At 38.2% G+C, this 8,742-nt stretch overlaps 1 pseudogene; it reads right to left on the bottom strand.

The window, feature by feature from the left end:
• Positions 1–311: 311 nt before the first annotated feature.
• On the bottom strand, positions 312–934 carry LOC122201210 (annotated as a pseudogene).
• Between the last annotated feature and the right edge of the window lie 7,808 nt (positions 935–8,742).

Raw genomic sequence — 8,742 nt, 5'->3', positions numbered from 1 at the left:
GAGAATCCCAAGCAGGCTCCACGCTGTCAGCACAGAGCCTGATGTGGGGCTTGATCTCATGAATAATGAGATCATAACCTGAGCCAAACCAAGAGTCGGAGGCATAACCAACTGAGCCACTGAGTGCCCCTTATTTTTATTTTTTAAATAAACCTTTTTTTTTTGAAATTTTAGATCTACAGAAAAATGGAAAGCAGCCTTCACTGTTTTCCCTGTTATTAACAATGTACATTAGTACAGTGCCGTTTTTAAAAGTGAAGTGACAGGTGTAAAGAAAACAAACACGACTACAGCATGGGAGTCACAAGTGCTCAGTGTCTTGTGATGGGTATTTTGTAACTTGAGACGTATACAGGGCAGAGGATATAGCCATAAGAGATCCCAACCCATACCAGGATGAAGACGAGGAAGAAAGCAGCTAAAAGACCACAGATGGCATTGATATGAGTGTTGGCACAAGCCAACTTGGACATGCCCATGTGCTCACAGTTTTATGAGCAATAACGTGGGCGTCACAAAAAGGCAGACAGTGAATTAGGTAGACAGTGTGCATATGACTGCACTCAGTGAAATACCCATTCTAATTCCTGACATCCAGACTGTCAGGATGGTGGTACAGTGCAGTGATGCACAGATGGCCACATGGTGGTCAAAGGCCATTGCCAGCAGTACTGCAGACACATTCCTGTGTATGAGAAACATCTGGCCCACACAGGCTCCAAAGCCAATCTCATGAACATTAAACCAGAATGTACCCAGCCAGGAATGTAGAGACGGCCAGATACATGGCCAGAAAATATATAAGATTCAAGAAGATTCTGTCTATCCATATCATTATCTGAGATGTTACATTGAAAATAAGAGCCAAAATATAAATGCAACAGAAGGGAAAGGAAATCTAGGCATGGACAGTCTCAAGCCCTGGGATGCCTAAAAGAACAAAATGCAGAGATGGAGCATGGTTATATTTTTATGGGGCATTCTGGAATTGGCTGAAATAGGAGGAGATATGATTCATTCCTAGAAATAATTTAAAAAAGCATAATGTTTTCAAATGCTTAGTTCATATTTTAGTAGAGTGCAAGAGAAGGCAGTGATACTGTTTTTTGTCTATTAAAGAAAGGAAAATTCCTGACACTGAACACAGTTTGAATCTAAGAAACCAAAGTTTTATGACAACTAATAGCATAGCCAATGCCAAGAAATGATAAAATATCCTCTGAAGTTCTGAACTAAAATAATCTGTATGCTGGTACTTTCTGTTGAGCAAAGATTGGTATCTGGATTCATATAAAATGTAAGGACTTCCCCAAATGAGCATGTTAAGGACAAAGCCAACAAATCATTAAGGCAGAAAAAGACCTATATGGGTCCCCAAGCATAGCCACACTAACATAAAGAAACATCATATGCCAAGTAACTTAAGTATGCTGCATTTGATACTAATGTTCATGTGAATTCCAATTCAAAAATCACCTCAAAAATCAACAGGTATCCTCATGAAATTATCCAACAAACATTCATAGATAAACACCATCAAACAAATCTTAAACTGAAATAGATACAGGAAGGTTTAACTAGTAAAAACCAGTCTCAGAGCCAAAATATTTCTTATGATAGCAATGTACATCCCTTTGTTCCTGGGGCGATGAAAGAGCATAAGGAAACAAGGAGGACTTCAGGTTCTTCCATGTTTCCTATATCTAAGGAGAATATGTAAGAAAGACAGTGCTCAGAGGAGGTGAAAGAAAGATTTGAGGGAGGTACTGATCATGGACATAGCTCTCTCAGGTCAGGGTGAGGTCATACATTCTTTGTCTTTACCCCAAGCACTATCCATAAGACCTTGTCCTTATTTTCTGATAAGGAAAGTTTTTTATTTTTTAACACAGAAAATCAGACATAGTGAGAAAAGACAAGAAACCTGGATAGTGAGGAAAAAAACAGACTAAGGACATGGGAACATGGAGATGAATAGAAAGCAGAGAATAAATGAAGCCAAGGGCTGATATTTTTTAAAGCAAAAATTAACAAGCTTCTGTCAGGACTGACTAAGAAGAAGGAAAAAAAAGGAAAGGGAAAGGGAGAAAGACAGAAGATGGTTTCTCACTGTCAGGAATGAAGCAGGGTGTATCACTCTAGATACTGCAGACATTGACAGTTCCATAAAAACGAAAATGACCATGTAGATCAAATGGACCGATTCCTCAAACTCTACAAATTGCCACATCTTATTAATATGAAATAGATCATTTAAATAGCCCTAGAACTATCAAGTCTCATTTTTAACCTGTGCCTCCTCTTAATTAGCCAGAGTGAAATCCTGAGCAAAAATGATAGCATCACATATCGTCTGCAGACAAGACTATATATTGCAGTATACTAATGGTATCACTATACTATTAGCAATAGGATCTTTTCTGTGAAACCTCGTTCTGAGTGCTTACTTACTACGGTCACTATGATTCCAATGGTCTTGGTAGTTCTTTAGAGAACAAAGCTTGAGTCAGTAAAATTCCATGGAGTAAAATCCGAGGAAGGAGGAGTGGGAGACAAGGGAAAGATGAAGGGAAGGAAGAAAGTCACTTTGAGGGTTTGTTCTCTAGTGTATGGTTGTTCAGTGCAACTGATCTTGTAGTGACCTTCATACACCCCTCCACTGACTAGTGACATTTTGCTTCTCCAGATATTAATGTTGGTTCAGGACCCATGTCTTATAATCACCCAAGATTCTCGCTATTTCTCTTCCCAGTGCATAGTCTTGATAATAAATGATCACACATCCCTTTCAGGAAGACTAGTGTATAGTCAGCTGCTCAGCAGGATCCTTCTTCAAGGGGAGATAGCCCCCTTCAGTGGGCTCCAGGCTTCAGAGCTGTCTCAAGATTGAAATCAGGAAGAACAGTTTGACAGAAAAAATTCCTGACATCATTCCTACTTGCAGAACTTTTCCTGGTTTCCTAGGTTCTCCTCAGGAATATATTTCTCACAGCCATGATGAGGAGAGTGTTTTCTAGGCCCTCCAGGATAGACTTAGGGGCTGACTGAGCAGGTATGCATGATAAATAAACTCTAACATTCTGTGTTCCCTGAAGTCTTTGGGAACTTTTTTTTATGGTATTTTTCAGAGAAAGTCTGGCATTTCCATTCATTTTACTGAGGACCATCTTTGAGAACAGGTTTTAGTCAATCCTCTAACTGTTGGAACCACTCCCAAATACATTGAATCCAGAATCTCTATTTAATATTCTCATATTACAATTCAGCCTCATACTGTGTCACATTTCTTCTACTCAGATCTAGTACTCAGAGTTCAGTACCACACATGATCCCCAGGCTTCTATCTGTATAAAGTGGCAAAATCTTGCAATTCTTTTGGTTAGTATATTTTATCCCCTGGAGCCTGCTGGCATTTGAGTCCAGTTATAGACCTAGAATTGTACTTTCCCACACAGTAGACACTAGCCATATATGATTATTGCACATCGGACATGTGGCAAATTCAACTGATGGGATGAATTTTAATATTTACTTTAATATAAATATAAAATATTTTTCAATTCAACATAATTTCTTATGTTGCATATTATTTTAGCCATTGATTATTTAGTACAAAAAATAGTACAAAAAGATTAGTGCAAAAAAAGATGTGCTTTAAGTGTTAAATACTGGATTAAGAAGACTTACTTTGATAATTTCAATGATATCAAATATTTAATTGATAGGTATATTGATTTTATGTTTAAATAATTTTTGAATAATATTAGGTTAGATTACATATTCTATTGAATTAATTTTATTTTTTTTTAGCTTTCATAACATAGTTAATAGAAAAATTACATAGGTGACCCACATTTTATTCTTATTAAACACCATTATTCTCAGAAACTGTAAGAAGTGGTGAGAACTTTTCATGGCTGAGATTAGGAATCCATTTCAAGTCAGCTACCTCAGGGGAGGATATTACATTTATTTTGGACAGAGGGAGACTATCTAACTGAGACAAGAGAATAAGAGCTGCTTCTAATGGTAAAAGGGGGGTTGGCAGGATTCAGGATTTGCTTCATTGGAGTCTACCCACATAACATCATTCCAAGTTTTGGAGTTCTATTTCTTTCCAATAAACGACCTCGTAGAAGATGATTTTTTTTTTTTTTTTAGCATAGTCAAAAATGATTTATTTCCTTACCTGGACTTCCAGCTGGGTATTAAAGCCCTGAGTTCATTGTTGTCTTTATCCAACTTCTCTGGCTTATTTATCATACAAAAAAATCAAGTCTCTAATGTCCTCATTCTTATTAAAATCTTTGGCAGAAATACTTGGATACTCAAAAAGCTTTGCCTCCTTTAAGCCCTTGGTTACGGAGAATAATAATATACATAACAGTTTCGTCACTGCATTCTACAAATGACCAATGTTTCTTTTGCCAATAGGAGCAGGGGCCTTGCTATCCCTAAGGCTCATTAGATAAGGAACTAATTCCAAATTCCATCCTTAAGAATTTGTTATCCAGGAACCACTTTTGGTATCTATATTTATGTCAACTAAGGTTCAGAACTACTAAGAGTATGAAGAATAAAGAATTTATTATAGGAGTTAGCTGCGGAGGGGAAGAGCCAAAATGACGGAACAGCATGGAAGCTTTTGTGTGTCTCACGTCCATGAAATACAACCAGACCAACACTAAACCATCCGATACACCTAGAAAACTGATTGGAGGATTAACACAACTATATGCACAACCTGAACCACAAAATTCAGCAGGTACACGGCGCAGAGAGCTGAACTTGGGGAGCGAGAAGCTGTGAAAGGTAGGGAACTGCTTTTGCCTGCGGAGAGAGGACAGAGACTAGGGAGGAAGGGAGACTATGGGAAAAGCACCCCTCCCCAAAAGCAGGTGGAGAGAAAGTGGAAAATTCGAAACAGCTGCAGGGACTAAACTAAAAAGGGAGAAAGGAGAGGGTTTAAATTCCATTAAGACTGTAAACAAGGGGAACGGAAAGGCTGCAACTCCGCAGCTCGATACCTGGTGGTGCTCTGGTGGGAAAGACGAATCCCCAGGAACAGAGTGGGGTCTGGGAGGTTCTTGGGCCACATGAAGAAAAGCGGTTCCACTGCTGGAAGGACATTTGAGACTGTTGAAACCACCTGGTGCCAGCAGACCCTGGAAGGCAGCCGCATTCGCTGGTGCTGGGGCAAGGTTGTTAAGGGTGAAGCCTGGTGCCAGATGTGTGTTGTGATTTTCCATAATCCCTGAAACGCTGCAGCTACTCTGTCTCGTGAACTTTTTCTGGGGTGGGCTGGCACCTGGCCACAGTCTCAGGGCACCGGCAACAACAGGGTCCAGCGGGCATTCCTGGGTGCACTCAATATTCAGCCATTGCTCATTTGGCCATTGCTCGGTGAGACCCTCCTGCAGAGGGGTGAAAGACATGAATAGACACTTCTTCAAGGAAGACATCCAGATGGCCAACCGACACATGAAAAAATGCTCAACATCACTCATCATCAGGGAAATACAAATCAAAACCACAATGAGATACACCTTATACCTTTCAGAATGGCTAACATTAACAAGTCAGGCAACAACAGATGTTGGCGAGGATGCGGAGAAAGAGGATCTCTTTTGCACTGTTGGTGGCAATGCAAGCTGGTGCAGCCACTCTGGAAAACAGTATGGAGGTTCCTCAAAAAACCAAAAATAGAACTAACCTACGACCTAGCAATTGCACTACTAGGCATTTATCCAAGGGATACAGGTGTGCTGTTTCGAAGGGACACATGCACCCCCATGTTTATAGCAGCACTATCAACAATAGCCAAAGTATGGAAAGAGCCCAATGTCCATCAATGGATGAATGGATAAAGAAAATGTGGTATATATATACATATATATGTGTGTGTGTGTGTGTGTGTGTGTGTGTGTGTGTATACAAAATGGAGTGTTTCTCGGCTATCAAACGTATGAAATCTTGCCATTTGCAACTACGTGGATGGAACTGGAGGGTATTATGCTAAGTGAAATTAGTCAGTCAGAGAAAGACAAAAATCATATGACTTCACCCATATGAGGACTTTAAGAGACAAAACAGATGAACATAAGGGAAGGGAAACAAAAATAACATAAAAACAGGGAGGGGGACAAAACAGAAGAGACTCATAAATATGGAGAACAAACTGAGGGTTGCTGGAGGGGTTGTGGGGTGGGGATGGGCTAAGTGGGTAAGGGGCATTAAGGAATCTACTCCTGAAATCATTGTTTCACTATATGCTAATTTGGATGTATATTAAAAAAATAAATATAGGAGTTAGATGCAATTGTGGGAGGAGCTAGGGGGAAAAATAGATCCCAAAACAAATTTTCTAGTCAGATTAGGCCTGCATGAATAAGGTGATGTTTACAGAAGACTAGGCACTTTCATGGGCGCTTAGGTGGCTCAGTTGGTTGAGCGTCCGACTTCGGCTCAGGTCATGATCTTGCAGTCTGTGAGTTTGAGCCCCACGTCCGGCTCTGTGCTGACAGCTCAGAGCTGGAGACTGCTTCAGATTCTGCGTCTCCCTCTCTCTCTGCCCCTCCCCTGCTCACACTCTGTCTATCAAAAAATGAATAAACGTTAAAAAAAATGAAAAAAAAAAGACTAGGTACTTTCAGCTTCTGGGATGGAATCATAAAGGAGTGAGTGTCGAAATTTATGGTAGATGGTTTGTTATTCCTAGCTACTGCCTCTGTGTGTACAAGTAAAATACCTGGTGGTAGATTTGTGATGGCTGTTGGTCAGCAGGTCAGTAGGCATGGAGAGCTGTGCATGAAGCTGAGGGATATGGGGAGAAATTAGAATCCTCTAGTATCGCTGTGTTTCTATCACTGCCTGAAAACAATATTGAGCTACAGAAAATAATGGCTGCTGTTTCACATTTGCTCCCACGGCTTATGCATTTCTTATGTGACCAACTCTCAACTGGAAACTTACAGGGAAGAGAATTCTGGGAAACAGAATGCTAACAGGGTAGTCACAGAACAGTCACAGATACACATTTTATCATCTGTGCTTATCCAAATGAGGAGCATAATTAAGTCTCAGTTAATATTTCAAGGAATTAATAACACATTGTTTAATTGATTGATAGTAAATGAACCAAGGAATAAGCGAACTCAAAATTCCATCAGGATATTTTTAACTATAGCAAAATGACAGCATTTCATTTTATTGTTCTACAAATTAGCTTAAAGAACAAACGAAGAGTAAGAAAAGTACAGGAGGATAATCAGCTTTAAAAGTCATTAAAATGTAATTCTCTAGTGATGACTGACACTGATTCAAGAACAAACAGCAAACCAACTATATAAATGAAAAGCAAACTCTTGTACAAATTGAAATTTAATATGAAGAAAGAAAAAAATGCAAATCAGTTCTGAAGTGATGAGTTCTTAAGTCAATTATGTTATTAAACAGATTAGAAATAGAAACAGAAAGGTGTTTAATATTCTTACACCTTACATGAAAATAAGTTGCAAGTAGATTAGAATTAAAAGTAACACTTAATAAACACACACACCCCAGTAACAATATAGATGTTGGGATGTCCATATATAATAAAGCTGTCCAAAAGCCCTAAGTTTCAAAGGGATAAAATGCTGTGTTATAGATAATATTATCAGTACTGATTTCATTTAAAAATTTAATCTGCGATATGAAAATAAGGTATTAATTATAAAGGGTTTATAGAAAGGTGTTAATATGTCAGGTGTAATCAAAAACTCGTGCTATGAGATTTTTAAGAAGCTGGGCAGAAAACTTGGGGAGGGCACAAAGAAATTACAGTAAATAACCACAATAAAAATAAAGAAGAACGTGACCTGTTCCATCAGTAACCTACTATCTGACAGTCCTCCTTGTAAGTGTAGAACCACTAGAAAATTTTCAAATATGCACAAAAACAATTCATAAAGATGTCACAACATCGATTTGGAATTAAAAATAAAATATTACATACATCCATATTATGAAAAGATAAAATGCAAATTACAGATTTGACTATATTTAAAAAGGAATATTGTACCCCATATATATAAACACAAACAGATGTCTAAGTTTAATATTAAGTGAAAAAATTGCCTATGAAATGATACAGTATATTACCATTTACATGAAGTAAAAAATTATAATCCCAACCCCCACAGAGAAAACTGAACTTAAAATGATCTATTTAGACTCCAAGAAAGAAGAAAGTCATGTGATGGTCATTCCTGTCTCTGAGGATAAGAAAAAAATGGGAAGTGGTTTGGGGTACGAGTCATAGGTCATTGCAACTTAACTGTCTCATGTGTTTGATTAAGAATAACATTAAAGATAAATAAGTCTCAGTAATAATAGTTTTTAATTTCATGTGTTATGTTTCCTTGTCTTACTTTTGTTGAACTGAGGGAAAAATAAAGAACTTAAAAACAGGGGAGAAAAGAGCACTGTTAGCAAATGTAATGATGGGAAGTGTCATTGCTTGGACTGTTCATTCTCACACAAAGTGAAATAATGAAAACAGTTCTTGCTTCCACAATAGGAATTAGTCCTTGAACCTGAAACATTTTGAAGATTATTCAAATCATAGAATCAATAACAGGCCCGATCAAAACCCCTGGAATATCATCTTGTGGCACTAAATGTACACAGAGAAAAATCTCTGGAAAGAACACACATTTTCCTTGCTAGATCAAAATGTTTGGTAAACAAAGGCAAGAGTAT

Source organism: Panthera leo, chromosome D1 (genome assembly GCF_018350215.1).
Source record: "Panthera leo isolate Ple1 chromosome D1, P.leo_Ple1_pat1.1, whole genome shotgun sequence".
NCBI classification, from domain to species: domain Eukaryota; kingdom Metazoa; phylum Chordata; class Mammalia; order Carnivora; family Felidae; genus Panthera; species Panthera leo.
The sequence above is the reverse complement of the archived record's forward strand: the minus strand, read 5'-3'. Positions and strand labels throughout refer to the sequence as shown.